Below are 13,821 nucleotides of genomic sequence, written 5' to 3'. Positions count from 1 at the left end.
ATACATAGACCTCCTATGTTTCTTCTAATAATAATAATGCACTTTTATATTGTAATTGTATGTATAGCAAGAAGCTGATTGGGTTTTAGTTTGATGTAGTGCAGATTGTCACTAGTGGATGCTGCATACACACTATAAGATTATCTTTCCAATGTGATTGGTTGGAACGAGAATCTGGTCATTTCTTCGCCGTTTCCAGCTTTTGAGAGTAAAGAGTTGGTTGTCATTTCTTCCCGGACATTCCCAGATTCTTGTTCCGACCAGCCAGATTGGGAAGATAATCTTACAGTGTGTTTCCAGCTTTATCTGTAGGCGAGTTTTTAGCATTGAGGTAAATGCATGAGATAATCTGTATCTTATTGCATGAGCGTTTGGGTCCGGACGCTTGTTTATAACTGTGTATAGAACTTCCTGACCGTATGAGTGGAGCCTTATATTAGGTGACCGATCTTGGGGGGGGGAAGGGGGATGGTGTCACTAAGAGGGAACACATAATGCCACATGGACGTCTGGAATATGCTGTATATCGTCCAGTGCCCTTGGCAATATAATTCATTGTGTTGAATTATTCGTAAACTGTTCTGTGTTTGCAGGTAACGGTCATGCTGTGCCTGTCAGAGGGAGGAGGGGGCGGGGGGGCTGAGGTCCCTTTAATAACACTGCTGCAACAGGCTGCAGATGTTCAGGAAGTGAGAATTCAAAGGGAAAGTGTTGCAGTTCCTTAAGCTGCAAATATTATGTAAGCATGTCTAATGGGAACAAGGACTTCTGTGGTCCCTACATTACCTGGGGATCAGCTAAGGGTGCGCTGCCCACGTGGTCTGTCCAGAAACTGATATGAACTATCCTCATCGTGCAGAATATCTAACTCTACCTTTTTATGAATAATAATATTATGCAAAATGTAGGAAAAACTAAGAATGGCCCCTGCGCGGTGGTGTATCGGACGTTCTCCAAGTGCCTGGCGCCATATGGCTGAAAGCAATAGGTGATTGTGAATGCATCTGTACCTGAAATAGGACTGCGGCACTGATACATTCATACGGGGATAGGTCATTGGAACGACCCAATTAAGATCGACCACTGAAGGTCAACATGTCTAAGGTTGACACAAGCATTAGGTTGACAGTTAAAATGTCAACTTTTTTTTTGTCCCGGATGTCAAAATGGACACAGTCTACACGTGCCGCTCACTGCCATCGCCATGCTTTGGGTAAGATGCCTCACTGCGCCCGAAACACTATTTTATTCTCATACCACGCCGTAGTGGATGGAAGGGCACGACATACAGTACTGTACCGTCTGTCGGCACAAAAAAATCATGTTGACCTTTTCACTCGCAACCTTCCCATTGTAGACCTAACACTTATGTCGATCTTCTGACCCCGTCAACCTTAGTCATGTCGACCTATGGCCCCGTTGACCTTCAGGATTCGACCTAATGCACTTTAGCCATGGAGCTCCGACTTTAGGGAACTCGTTTCCACACACAGTTCCAGACTCCTTCAAAAACGCTTTCAAAAACAGACTCCAGACTTTCCTGTTTACTCAAGCATTTCCGTAATTCCCTTTGCATTGTTTATGAAATGCTTTTCTGTACTTCATTGTTCCTGTACTGTATTACATTCATTCTATCTGTTAAGCACCTTGAGTCCTATTGGAGAAAGCTATATAAATAATCTTAGTATTATTTATGCCTGGAGGCTGGGCATGCGTGACATGTAATTGCTACAGAAATATAATTTTGTGTGGATTTAGTCACAGCCTGTTTCTTATGCTGCGTACACACGGCTGCAATTATGCATGAAATCGCTGGCAAAATGGTCGCTCAGCACAAAGCACTGTGCACCAGCGAGCAGCGACACCTAGCCTCCAGCGCCGGCCGGGACCCGCCCACTCGCCTTGTCACCGCCCACCCACCTTGTCACGGAGCCAGCCCCTGCTTCTTGCTCCGTTTCTCTGCCCGCGCACACAGCAGCAGCTCCCCCCATTGTGGCAGCACACTAGTCCTGCACAGCCGCACTATCCAGTAAGTGCATAGGCTGTAGTAGAGGCCATTGGTGTCGGGCAGCATGATTATGTTTATGCTGCCCATCGATGGTGATTTGCACCATCGGTGGGCAGCATGAGCATTACCATGCTGCCCCACACCAATAGTATGTGGGCTCAATATAAATGAAGGGGGCATTGGTGTCGGGGTGGCAGGGGCCGCACGGCCGTCTTGTGCCCCCACACCCCTGGCAGGAGCGGGGCACTAGATTATCCTGTCCCTACAAAGGTGACCCCTGCTACATCTGTATATACACCATATACACTTTTATTCCCTTCCAGAAGGACTTCCCACAACCCATGTCAATCATAAATGAATTTAAATAGAGGGTAAAAAAAATCTAGTCAAAATTGCTAGCAATTTTCAGGGAAAATTGCTGGTCCCTCTGAAAAACTGGACACTGAGCAATATATTGCTGAGAAATATTGCAAGTACACTGAGCAATATATTGCAAGCAATATATTGCTAGCAATATATCTCCCCCGTGTGTACACAGCATAAGTGAAATTGCCGCTGAGTTTTCCTAATACAATGGTGATGATGATGAAATGACACAACTGGCTCTGTACTCTGCCGCTGTTAATTGGCTGGAGCCTCTGCAGCTCGCTGTCCTGTCCAGGCCGTGCTGTGTATAAAGCCAGGTTGTGTTCATTACAGCAGCCTCATTGGCTGTGCTGTGCAACCGCACACTGCTACCGGCTTACCTTCTGCTTTCTGCCGGTTGGAGGATGAAAGCGACCAGCCCTGGATGTATTCTGCTGATTGAGCGACCGGCGGGAAAACACTTGATTCCGCTCACAACATGTTTTACATGTAGATCTTCTTACATTTAATACAGGATCTGTGTGGGAATAAAACAGTTGTCATCAAACTGCAAAGCTGTTTCCCATGAGAGTATAGGGGTAAGGAACATAGGGGGGTATAATCCAGCTGTAAAGCTGTCCCCTTATGTGTATGGTTGTTAAAATTTTTGCTGCCGTGCACGTGGGTGGGAATTCGCTTGCAGTGTTTTACCTGATCGCTGGGCTCGCAGCCCATCGATTAGGTCTGAATCGGGCCCATAGGTCAATGTTGTGGCTCTAATTACAACCTTATTTATGATTTTTCTTTGGTGTGTGTCTTCAGGCTCCAAATAATGTTCTATAATTCTGAAAGTGAAATGGAGTACCATGGCAACAACAGTCGCATGATGCAGTGAGCAGATAGTCTTTGGAACACCCACCTGAGCTCCATCTGCTCTGTGTACTATAAAATCTCCCCCCTCCTGCCATCATGTGACTTGCTATGTACAGTACCCGCCGTGCTACCCGCAGCCACTCTTTGCGTGATCCAGTTACTGTTTAAAGAAAATATTACATAAAGCACCTTTGTGGGATTTAGTCGTTGTCCACATTGGGGGTAATTCAGACCTGATGATTTTTACCATAGGCACAAGTCATCGCAGACTCGGAGTAGCCAGAGATGTACTTGGTGTACGATCTATAAAGCAGTATCCGGCCTATTACTGAAACCCTTCCTTAAAAACGCTCAGGCACACCTGCATTTTCCCGACTACTTCCTGTCAATCGCCTTGCCAATGGCGTGCAAATAGAAAAATTATCAGGATTCCATCGCCGCACATCTGCGTTTTCCCGACCACTCCCATCGTGGCACGTCTACTTTTTCCTTTGCACTCCCACTAAATGTCCAGTTGCCACCCCCAGGTGCCTACTTCCTGTCAATCGCCTTGCCAACAGCGTGCAAATAGAAAAACTATCAGGATTTCATCACCGCACACATGCGTCCTACGGGACGTATGCATGAGCAGTGTATCGATAATCAGCCACTAAGCAAATGTGCTGCCTTGCAGTCAGAGCTGAATTATCCCCGTTGTTTTTGATTGGTCACCTTAACCCATCATTGTACTATGCACAGCCGCTCACGTTCCCAGAATGTGGCCTCATTCTCTAAGCTTCAAAAGTGATAAAATGGAGAGTGATAACCAGCCAGCCAATCAGCTCCTGCCTGACATTTTTCAAACACAGTCTGTGACATGGCAGGCAGGAGCTGATTGGCTGGCTGTTTATCACTCTCCATTTTATCACTTTTGAAGCTTAGAGAATCTGGCCCGATGTCAAAAAAGGGATGGGGCACTGCTAATTGGAATTATCAATACTAATAAATAAAAATGTATCGATTATAACAGAAAACTTGGTTAGACAATGAAAGTCCCCCCCCCCCCCCCCCCTTTTACTATATTAGCTTCTAAAATTAACTGTGACCCCTGTGTGAAGAATAGGGACGCATGTCCTCATTTTTGCCTGTATTTATTATCTGACAGCCTTCCTTCTCTTTCCCTGCTTCATACATTGGCGCTGGCTGGGCATTGAGGCCTATTTAGATTTTATTTTACAACTTTGAAAACGTTGACACCCCCCTTCCCCATCCCTTCCCCCAAAGTGGCGCTCACACGCTCCTATAAACGCGCACAGAACACACACACCCTTCATGTGGATGAGCCTGGGACTTGTTGCACTGACAGCTTTTCTATGGACTGATCTTAGAAAGCTGGCAGCGGCCAATGCAGAACAACGTGTACCTTTATTATTAACCCCCCTGTGAAGACCGTTCTGCCGCAGCACAGAGGCGCTGAGTGGGACTGTAGCTGACGTTAGGGTTGCTGGCTGTGTTTTATTATAACCTTATTTACTTTTGCTATTACTGTGTATATACCATAATGGAGCCACCGTCCGCAGTGCCGTACAGTCTGAGGAGGCACTGCTAGTCTCAGACCCAGGTTTACACACTCGAATATGAAGCCAAGGGTTCGTGTGGGCGTCATACCAAGGTGCAGCAGTATATACAGAAACGGTGATAGTTACAGACAGTAACAAGCGGTAGGAGGGCCCTGCTCACAAGCTCCCATCCTGCTCACCCTCCATGGTGATCATTTTCAGTTTTCAAAGCTTTAGTAAATTTGCACCTATGTCTGTTCCTGCTCCGTGGATGCAGCTGCGAGGCTGATCTTCCTGGCTAGATGTTCATCGTCTGCTGATCCGCTCTGTCAGTCCCTCTATTGGTTGACTGTATATTACCGCATTCAATATAAAATACTTCTACTTACATACAAAGCCATCACTCGGACTACAGCGACTTATATCTCTTCGCTTATCTCAGAATATATCCCCACCTGACCTCTCCGCTCTGCACAAGATCTGCGTCTCTCATCCACACTCATTACTCGCTCCCATTACACTTGCAGGACTTCTGTCAGGCAGCACCCACCTTATAGAAGGCCCTTCCACGCACACTAAGACTCTCCTCTAGCCTCCAAACTTTCAAGCGTTCCCTGAAAACTCTTCAGGCAGCTTATTATATTCCGGACCCCCCCACAACCTCCAGTAGCATTCATATCTAATTGCATCCCATCAGGACTGTCTTGTGACCTGGTGGGACTGCCATGTTATGGAATTCTATCCTTATGTATCCCTCCTACTATCCCTGTAGATTGTAAGCTTGCGAGCAGGGCCCTCCTACCTCTATGTCAGTTTGTATCTACCCAGTTTGTATAATCACTGTTGTCTCCTATTGTAAAGCGCAATGGAATCTGCTGCTCTATATAAGAAACTGAAAATAAATACCTTTGATATCTATCTGCGGCGGTCACTCCCCCTCCCCTTCATACCATCTGGGAAACCTTTTAGCATGTGTGCCCACAATTCTCTGACCATTCAGGTTTAGCAAAATGTCCATTTCAACTATAATATGCTATTCCATGAATGACGTACATATAGTCTGCTGGATGGGGAATCTGAGATCCGTCTCCAGGGGGAAAAAAATATGATAAAGTATGTTATAATGTCTAACCATGATCTGCTGAGGTAATACCCTAATAAATACAACGCCCACTTAAATAATGCAGCCGGTTTTTAAAGTATTTACTGCAAAAGCGCTTTGATTTATATATGAGGCTTGGGTTGTAATTAATTACTTCATATTTCGTCTTGATTTATTTGGTAGTGTTAACTGCAGTCTGTAAATGCATAGTCCTCCCATTACCCCAGGTTATTACACATTATTATAATTGCCTGTAACTTCTGTGGCGTTAGACGGAAAGCTGCAAACGTTGCAGAGAGGCGAGGGCTCAGAGACCGTTATAAAACTTGTTTTTGTGGAGTTTCAATGGCCGCGTTGGTTATTTGCTCAGAATGTTTCTTGTCCTTTATAAATTAGATAATTGTCTGGAGCAGACGTAGAGCTTGTTTTGATAGGCGGAGGTTAAGCAAACCTTCCATACCTTGTAGGTTTGAGGTAGACTATTCCAGTCATAAACATTACTGACAATGATGCCCCCCCGAGGGAGCTGAGGCGGTCGCTTTCAGTGCCAGAAATATCAAATGCTGACTTATGGTAACTGTTTTGAGTCTTAATGTATTAAAGTGACCTACGTCTGTGTGAGACGCTGGGATATACCCTCAGGATTCATTCGGCGTGAGTGGTGTTTGTCAGCATGATAACTGTGAGGTAAAATAGATGACATTATGTAGTGCGTTCTTGGCCGGCGGTAATGGATTTATAGAAATGTGAGTGGCCTTTGCCAAGTTCAAAATGTACGTCCGTCAAAGTTGCCGGTAACATGTGTGCACCCAAATTACAGTTTAGGTGGAACATACTTTATCGCACGCGTGTGGAACATTAGCTAGACCACTATTGATCAATACGTCGACACATGATAAAGGTGGACAGGCTTTAGGTCGACATGAAAATGACTGACAGGAAAAGGTTGACATGTTTATTTTTTTTTCCTTTTTCCGTGTCTGTTGATCTGCCGACATGGGCACCTCTATGCCCACTTGGATTGTGTAGTAAAAATTCACGAATGTCGACCATTTGGTTAGGTCGATCAACAGCCTGTTGACCCTTTTCAACTATTGACTGTTGACCCAAATTACTATCGACCGGATCCCGTATTGCACAAGGGGGAAGGATTGTCAAAGCTCGGAAAGAGTACCAACCAATCAGCTCCTAACTGTCATTTTAAATATGCAGCATGTGAAATAATAGTTAGAAGCTGATTGATTAGTACTTTATCTCTCTCTCTCCAAGCTTTAAACAAATCTCCCCCTAGATGGGATGGTGAAATCACCTGATGCTAAGCAGTGCATAATGTCCACTTCAACATCTCAGTCTGAAGGTGCCCATACACTTGTTCGATATGGCCGTTTTTCAAAGGATTTCAACCCATCGGACTGCTAAATCCTGTTTTGCGGTCCTGTGCGCATCGGCTACGGAAATCACCATGACTGCCACAAGGATTTGTTGGATCCTGTGTCAGCCAATGGCGTCGCGTACGATGCATCGTATGCCAATGAAATGCATTCGGTGCATTTATGCAATCTTGACGCTCCCCAGTGGGGTAGTTGTCGAGAGTTGCATGTGATACCTCGCAGTCGTGTATGGGGGGGGGCCTTAAAGTGGCAGACTGAAACGACTTTATACGTCCTACTACAGTCTGGACTGTTTACACCAGGCATGTCCAACGTTGACCCTCCAGATGTTGTGAAACTACACATCCCAGCATGCATTGCCACAGTTTTGCTATTAGAGAATGCTAAAACTATTGCAAAGCATGCTGGGATGTGTAGTTTCACAACATCTGGAGGGCCAACGTTGGACACGCCTGGTTAACACTAACATGACAACCGGCTAAGGACCGCTAAAATGGTCCTGTAAATCCAGAATTAGGACAAACTTTAAACATTATCACTATACCGCATTACGGGCCCTTTAGCGGTGGTTGGATATGGCAGCCATGTTTATGCTAATGCTGCAGCTGCTGGTTACACTTCCTGTTGAAGTCTAATCCGTTGATGTGTGTAATAAAGTCAAACCATTGTTCGGTCAGTGACTGTGCATGCGTACCACTAAACCATTCATTGGGCTGTGTCATAACATTCTTACTACCACTGCCAGCCCATTGTCATCAATGATTAGTAGATAAATGTTTTGGGTATCGCCTATTTGTGGCCATAAGGCTGTGAAAGGACGGCATGTTAGCAGTTTCCCTGACCGAAGTATATATTCGCATTTTTCTATAGGGAAATGATTATCAAAGTTCTAGGGTGCAATGTACTAAGCATTGCATTATGGATGTGATAAATCCCGCAATTTATCTTGTATTTACCGTTATTGCACTGGGAATCTGTGAGGTCAGTGGCCGGGATAGTATCGCCGCTAATTTTATCTATTGTCACTTCATTTCCGATATATAGTAAGTCGCTAATATAATCCTGGCCTAGGATGGTAATCTTCCTTTCCAGGGTCAGAGTGCTACAGGTGGTAGGTAAGAGGTCAGTGACCTGTATTGATGTAACAGCCTTCTCGCTCTCCATAGCGCCCACGCACTTGACATTCTGTGGAGCCGCTAACCGCAATGCATCGTACAAGTAGAGGTCATCTAGGATGTGGGCTCGCAGAGCTGAATGAGTCATTGAGAGGTGGGTGGCTGCGTGTGTGTTGTGGTATATTTGTGCAGGCCCAGATGTACTAAGCTACAAAAAGCGATAAAGTGGAACTAGCTAGATTCTCCTAATGGCCATTTTCCATTTGAATGACAGTTTGATTGGCTGGTAGTTTATCTCTCTCTCTCCATTATGGTAGCTGGGGCAGGGTTGGGTATGCGTGTATGAGAGGGAGGTGGCTGATGTAGGTTGCTCAGATGGCAAGTACGATCAAGTGACCCAGCGTTTCTACCAGCCCTCTCTGCATATTTCCCTGACGTCTCATCGACACCTACCTACATATATCCTGATTGCCCCTCCATGGCTGTCTCTCGCTGAATTATAGCTCAATAATAGATGGAGGGGAAAACCTTACTAAGATGAGAGTTCTATTGAAGATGGGATGTTGCCCGTAGCAACCAGATTCTACTTATTTATCTGGTGATTAAAAGATTATCGGCAACATCCCATCTTGGTAAATTTACCCCAAAATGTTTGTTTCTGCAGAAATCTGAATACACCTGAAATTTGTGGATTTAAACCAAAATCTGGGCTGGATCCGTAGAGGCGATCTTCTCCAAACGCAGTCCTGCTTTGGTTCTTCCTGTGGTTTTGGAATCTGGGTTCTAAATCAGAATTTTCACCGTTTGAAGCTATTATCAATGATAGATTTTAAACCGAATCCGAGCCAAACAGTTGGAGAAAAGTGGCCAAATCGGAGGCTGTTGACATCTGATCCAATGCATGGTCCCATGATATCTGACCCGGCCCCCCTCCTGGCAGTGTGGAATAGTCTAATGCTGTTCAGGGGCTGCGATGGTCTTTGTGAAAACGTAGGCGTGTCTCCGCCACTTGGGGGTAGGTGAGAGGCCGGGGATCTCTGTGGTTGCACTGAGATTTCCTTGTCCTTGCGACAAGCGGCTGGCACCGTGGTTGCTGCAAGACGCCTAATGTTGCGGTGGAAGATCTAATACTGCGGACTCCAACTGCATCTGAATACCTCAGTGTTGTCACGTTCTGTGCCTCTAGGATGTTTGTATTGGTTATCTGGCTTCCAAGCAAATAGAATGAGTTTCTTCTTTATTTTTTGGGGGTGGGTTTGATGTTTTTGATAACATCCTGGCCTGTAGATGCAGAATGTGAACTGTTTGTTTACAGCTTTCGGCAAAGATCGTCTCCTCCTAAACATAATCGTTCAGCTTATTGGGCCGGATGCACTAAGCTTCAAAAGAGATAAAATGGAGAGTGATTAACCACCAGCCAATCAGCTCCTGCATGACATTTTTTTAAACACAGTTTGTGACATGGTAGGTAGGAGCTGATTGGCTGGTGGTTTATCACTCTCCATTTTATCACTTTTCAAGCGTAGGACATCTGGCCCACTGTGAGATAAAACCGGGCAGTTTCTGCCACAGGACTTCCTGGGGGAATCGGCAAACCCACAGAGCTGTTTTGGAGAACACGTCTCTTGGCTCAACCAAGTTGTCACAGGCCGTTCGCTCTGGTGCTGGGATTCCTTGGGGCCAGCAAGACAGGGCACGAATGACGTGAGGGAATTCCAGGAAGTAGGAGACTATGTACGATGTCCAGGATGAGCACAATACTTAGAGGGTAGTTCCCATTGCATGATTATCTATCTATCTATCTATCTATCTATCTATCTATCCTCTGATTTTACTGTGTGCTAAAATGTCATAACAGAAAGTGAAAGCAATTATTCAGACATACCATGGTGTCCATTTGACAGATGAAGGGGTTTCGCTGTTTTTAGAAAGCATATTTAGGACGCTAGATAGCTTAGTTTAAGGCTCTGAGTGTAGTTGAGTTGATTGGTTGAGCGTAGTTTAGGGTATGGTGGCGGCACCGGCTCCTGCTGGGCCATTGTTTGGCGGGAAAGAACAGCAGTAACAGTGGCTATTGCGCTGCTGTTTTTAGGGTGCGCTCTTTGCCCAATACATTGTATGCAGTGACTTTCCTACTCGGGGGGTCATTGGGGTTTGGCTGTCTGGCCGGCTCTATTACGGTGTATTGGGGAGAGAGTTGGAGACCCGGCATTTGTTGGCGTTGACAATAAATTAAAGAATACCATGTCGTTGACATGAGTGTCGGCGTTAAGTCCTAGTGTCACTGTGGGTCTGGATGTTCCTTCTTATTTCCACCATATTTAGTTTAAATATTTAAATAAATTCTGGTTGACCAATTTTAAAAGGCATTTCAGTTGTCCGTGTGTTATTTCTAGTTATGATAGTTAATTCGTGATAAGATAATTATGCAATGATGTCACACAGCACACATCTAACAATAGAAAGTTTATAAGCAAGGTACAGATTGGAGGATGGTGCTGCACTCCGCTATAAGATTATACATACAACAGTACATGATTATAGCGCCAACATTAAAGAGCACTGAAATGTTGACTACACCAAGCCGACACTGTACTGTCGTATGTATAATCTTATAGCGGCATGCCGCTCCTATCTATCTATCTATCTATCTATCTATCTATCTATCTATCTATCTCCTCTGATTTTACTGTGTGCTAAAATATGTCATAACAGAAAGTGAATGCAATTTTTGCAGGGACACTGGTCTGTCAAACTTGGTGGATATGTAGAAAGGGAGATTGGAGGTAGAAGCAGATTGGGGGTTGGGTGGAGGGTTTTTTGGCTAAAAACTGTCACAGCTCAAAGTGAAAATATATTGCAGAAGCCGTCATCTTGACGGGCTTTGAACTAGTAATTTATGAGTTTCAGTTCTATACAGATCGCCTAGAAATGGGGCTGTAATCGCCCAGTGTGCATGGCCTATTACTGACTTTCTGGTTGGGAACAGTGGGGACATGGGGTGTATGGCAGTGGGAAACATGACTCAAAACAGGGGCGTGACTAGTGGGGCCAATCCCAGGGCATTTTCTTTTTAAACCTGGGATATGCCTTCCTAATAATGAAATAAAAACTCCCGCGGCCCCCAAAACGGCTGCCTTGCATCCGGTGTGCCCGGGAGCGGGGGAATCGCACGTTAGGGGTCAGGAGCAACCGGGCAGAATCTGAGCAAGTGCCCGGCATTAGATTGCGCAGTCTTATCCCGAAAGGGTACTGCATGAGGACATTGTGGGCAGATGCTAGGAAGGTGCGGGTGAGTGGCATCTGTCTGGAAGACTCGCCCACACTTCCGGGTGGCCCTTATTTTAAGGAGACTCTCGGCCGTTCTGGAAGAGTATGCAATAATCCTATTACAGAGTTGGAGTTAGTTTGGGTACTAACTTCTTATGGGTTATACACTCAACCCATGAAAGTTACCAGAGGAGACGGCCATGTTTGGTACACTGTGTAGGATTACCCTGAATGGAATAAATTATGCCTAGAAGAGGACACACAATGGTGGTTGCAGCATCCTGACGCTCGGAGTAGGGCCCCACCATAAATGTTGGGTACATAGGTTTACATCCCATCCACAAGCGTACTCGGTGAGGCAGCCATGTTGGGCACATTACAAAGCTTTTCCTGTGGGAGATGAACTCGTACGAGGACCAAAGCCATACATAGGAAAAGCGATACGTGCGTAGTAGTAATATTCTCCTATATCCACATGTGGGGAGTTTTATTTTTATTTTAAATATTTCAATTAGACGACATAGAGGTTTTTTTTGTTTGTTTTTGTGATATTTGTAATTAATTTTTGTTTTTCATTGTGTGGGGCAGATTTATTAAGCCTGGTGAAGTGATAAAGCGGAAGTTGATAACGCAGCAGCCAATCAGCTCCCAACTGTCATTTTTCAAACCCAACTTATCACTTCACCAGGCTTAATACTGCCCCTTAGTTTTTTTTATATATAGCTCTCACACAAAAATGATTGACCTATATGTGTGAAATTATTGGATATGAAGCTATATTGGGGAAGAGATTTTCCTTTGCACAATAGACTTCCTGTTGGAAATCCCACTGAGATACTGTGTTTGAGGCTATGTTTGTGTTTTAATATTTACGTATTAGTAAACCATTTGATCTGGCTTTCAGTGTGTAATTTTATCTTCCTTTTGTAATTTATACTACCAGACTGATATCTACTGGTTTTCCACAGATTATGCTACACTGTACCGATGTCACACCATCGTTGGTGGCGTACGATGTTGTGAGGGTTGGGGGACCAAATGGGCGAGATTTGGGAATCAATAAGACTCAGCCGTTGTTGGCTAAACCATGAATGAATGGTCTTCTACTGATGGTTAGAACCGTCGCTGGTGCAGCCTTTAAGGACCATCGTTGGTCAAAACGAATGTAGGAGCTAGGGCAGAAGAAACGGTGTATCTCCTTTTGACTAGACTAGATTTGAGTAGACCTGTTACAGATAAGGGCAGGGGAGCTTTTAAGGCTGAGTCGCTGGCTTCTAATTGCGATTTCCCGGAGGGGAGGCCTCTGGCCTATTTGGAAGTTGTCAGGGAAGTAAAGTTCTTGTTTGCAGTGTGATTTCTTCATGTATCTGGTGCACTTTTTATTACACTTCTCTCTGCTTTTCTATCATTTCGTTCTTCTGTTCACCCTGATTCTTTCCTTTCTGTCTTGTTTTTATTTATCATCCTGGTTGTATTTTCCTTTCAGTCTTTCCCTGCATTTTTTCCCTCCATTATCCATGATTTTTTTTATATTCTCCCTGCTAAACTGTTGGATTGCCAGCTTGTCCGCCTCCTGATGTCTGCAGCTCTCCGGCCCTTTCTGTACCAGTAACGGGCATGACGTCCCGTGTTGTGATCTCCTTGCAGCTGCTGCTGCTGGCAGACATTGAGGCCTGGCTGTCAGGAGGTGGCAGATATCTCTAAACATGCTGCGCTACAGGTGGGGCAGATGTAACGTGCAGAGAGATTTAGATGTAAGTGGGCTATATTGTTTCTGTTTAGAGTAAATTCTGGCTGCTTTTGCATGTAGACAGCTATTTTATTTTTTTACACTGCAATTTAGATTTCGGTCTGAATACACCCCACCCAAATCTAACACTCTCAGCACATGTTGAATCTGCCCCACCTGCAGTGTAACATGGTTTTGTCCAGCTGCGTGATTTTTTTTTTTTTTTTGTCTCATTATGAAGTTATCGTTCCTGTCTTTCCCTGTTCCCTTGTATACTTCAATGAGGTATATAAATCTCAACCATGAGTATTCACAGACCATGGTACAGCCAGAGTGCCAACTTCATCATGCCCATGTCACTAGGGACTTGCTAAGGTAGGCAGGGTCTCTGAGCACAAGGTACTGCCAATCTTGTGTAAAATGCGTAAGGACGCCCAGGTGACTTGCTTC

The 13,821-nt window shown here is 44.8% G+C and overlaps 1 protein-coding gene across 7 annotated transcripts in view; it reads left to right on the top strand.

Moving 5' to 3' along the window:
- Positions 1 to 13,821, top strand: part of ENPP2 (ectonucleotide pyrophosphatase/phosphodiesterase 2) — a 97,760-nt gene that overhangs the window by 22,913 nt on the left and 61,026 nt on the right. The window lies entirely within an intron of this gene.

The sequence above is a fragment of the Crinia signifera genome, chromosome 5 (assembly GCF_055691185.1).
Source record: "Crinia signifera chromosome 5, ASM5569118v1, whole genome shotgun sequence".
NCBI lineage: Eukaryota > Metazoa > Chordata > Amphibia > Anura > Myobatrachidae > Crinia > Crinia signifera.
The sequence above is the reverse complement of the archived record's forward strand: the minus strand, read 5'-3'. Positions and strand labels throughout refer to the sequence as shown.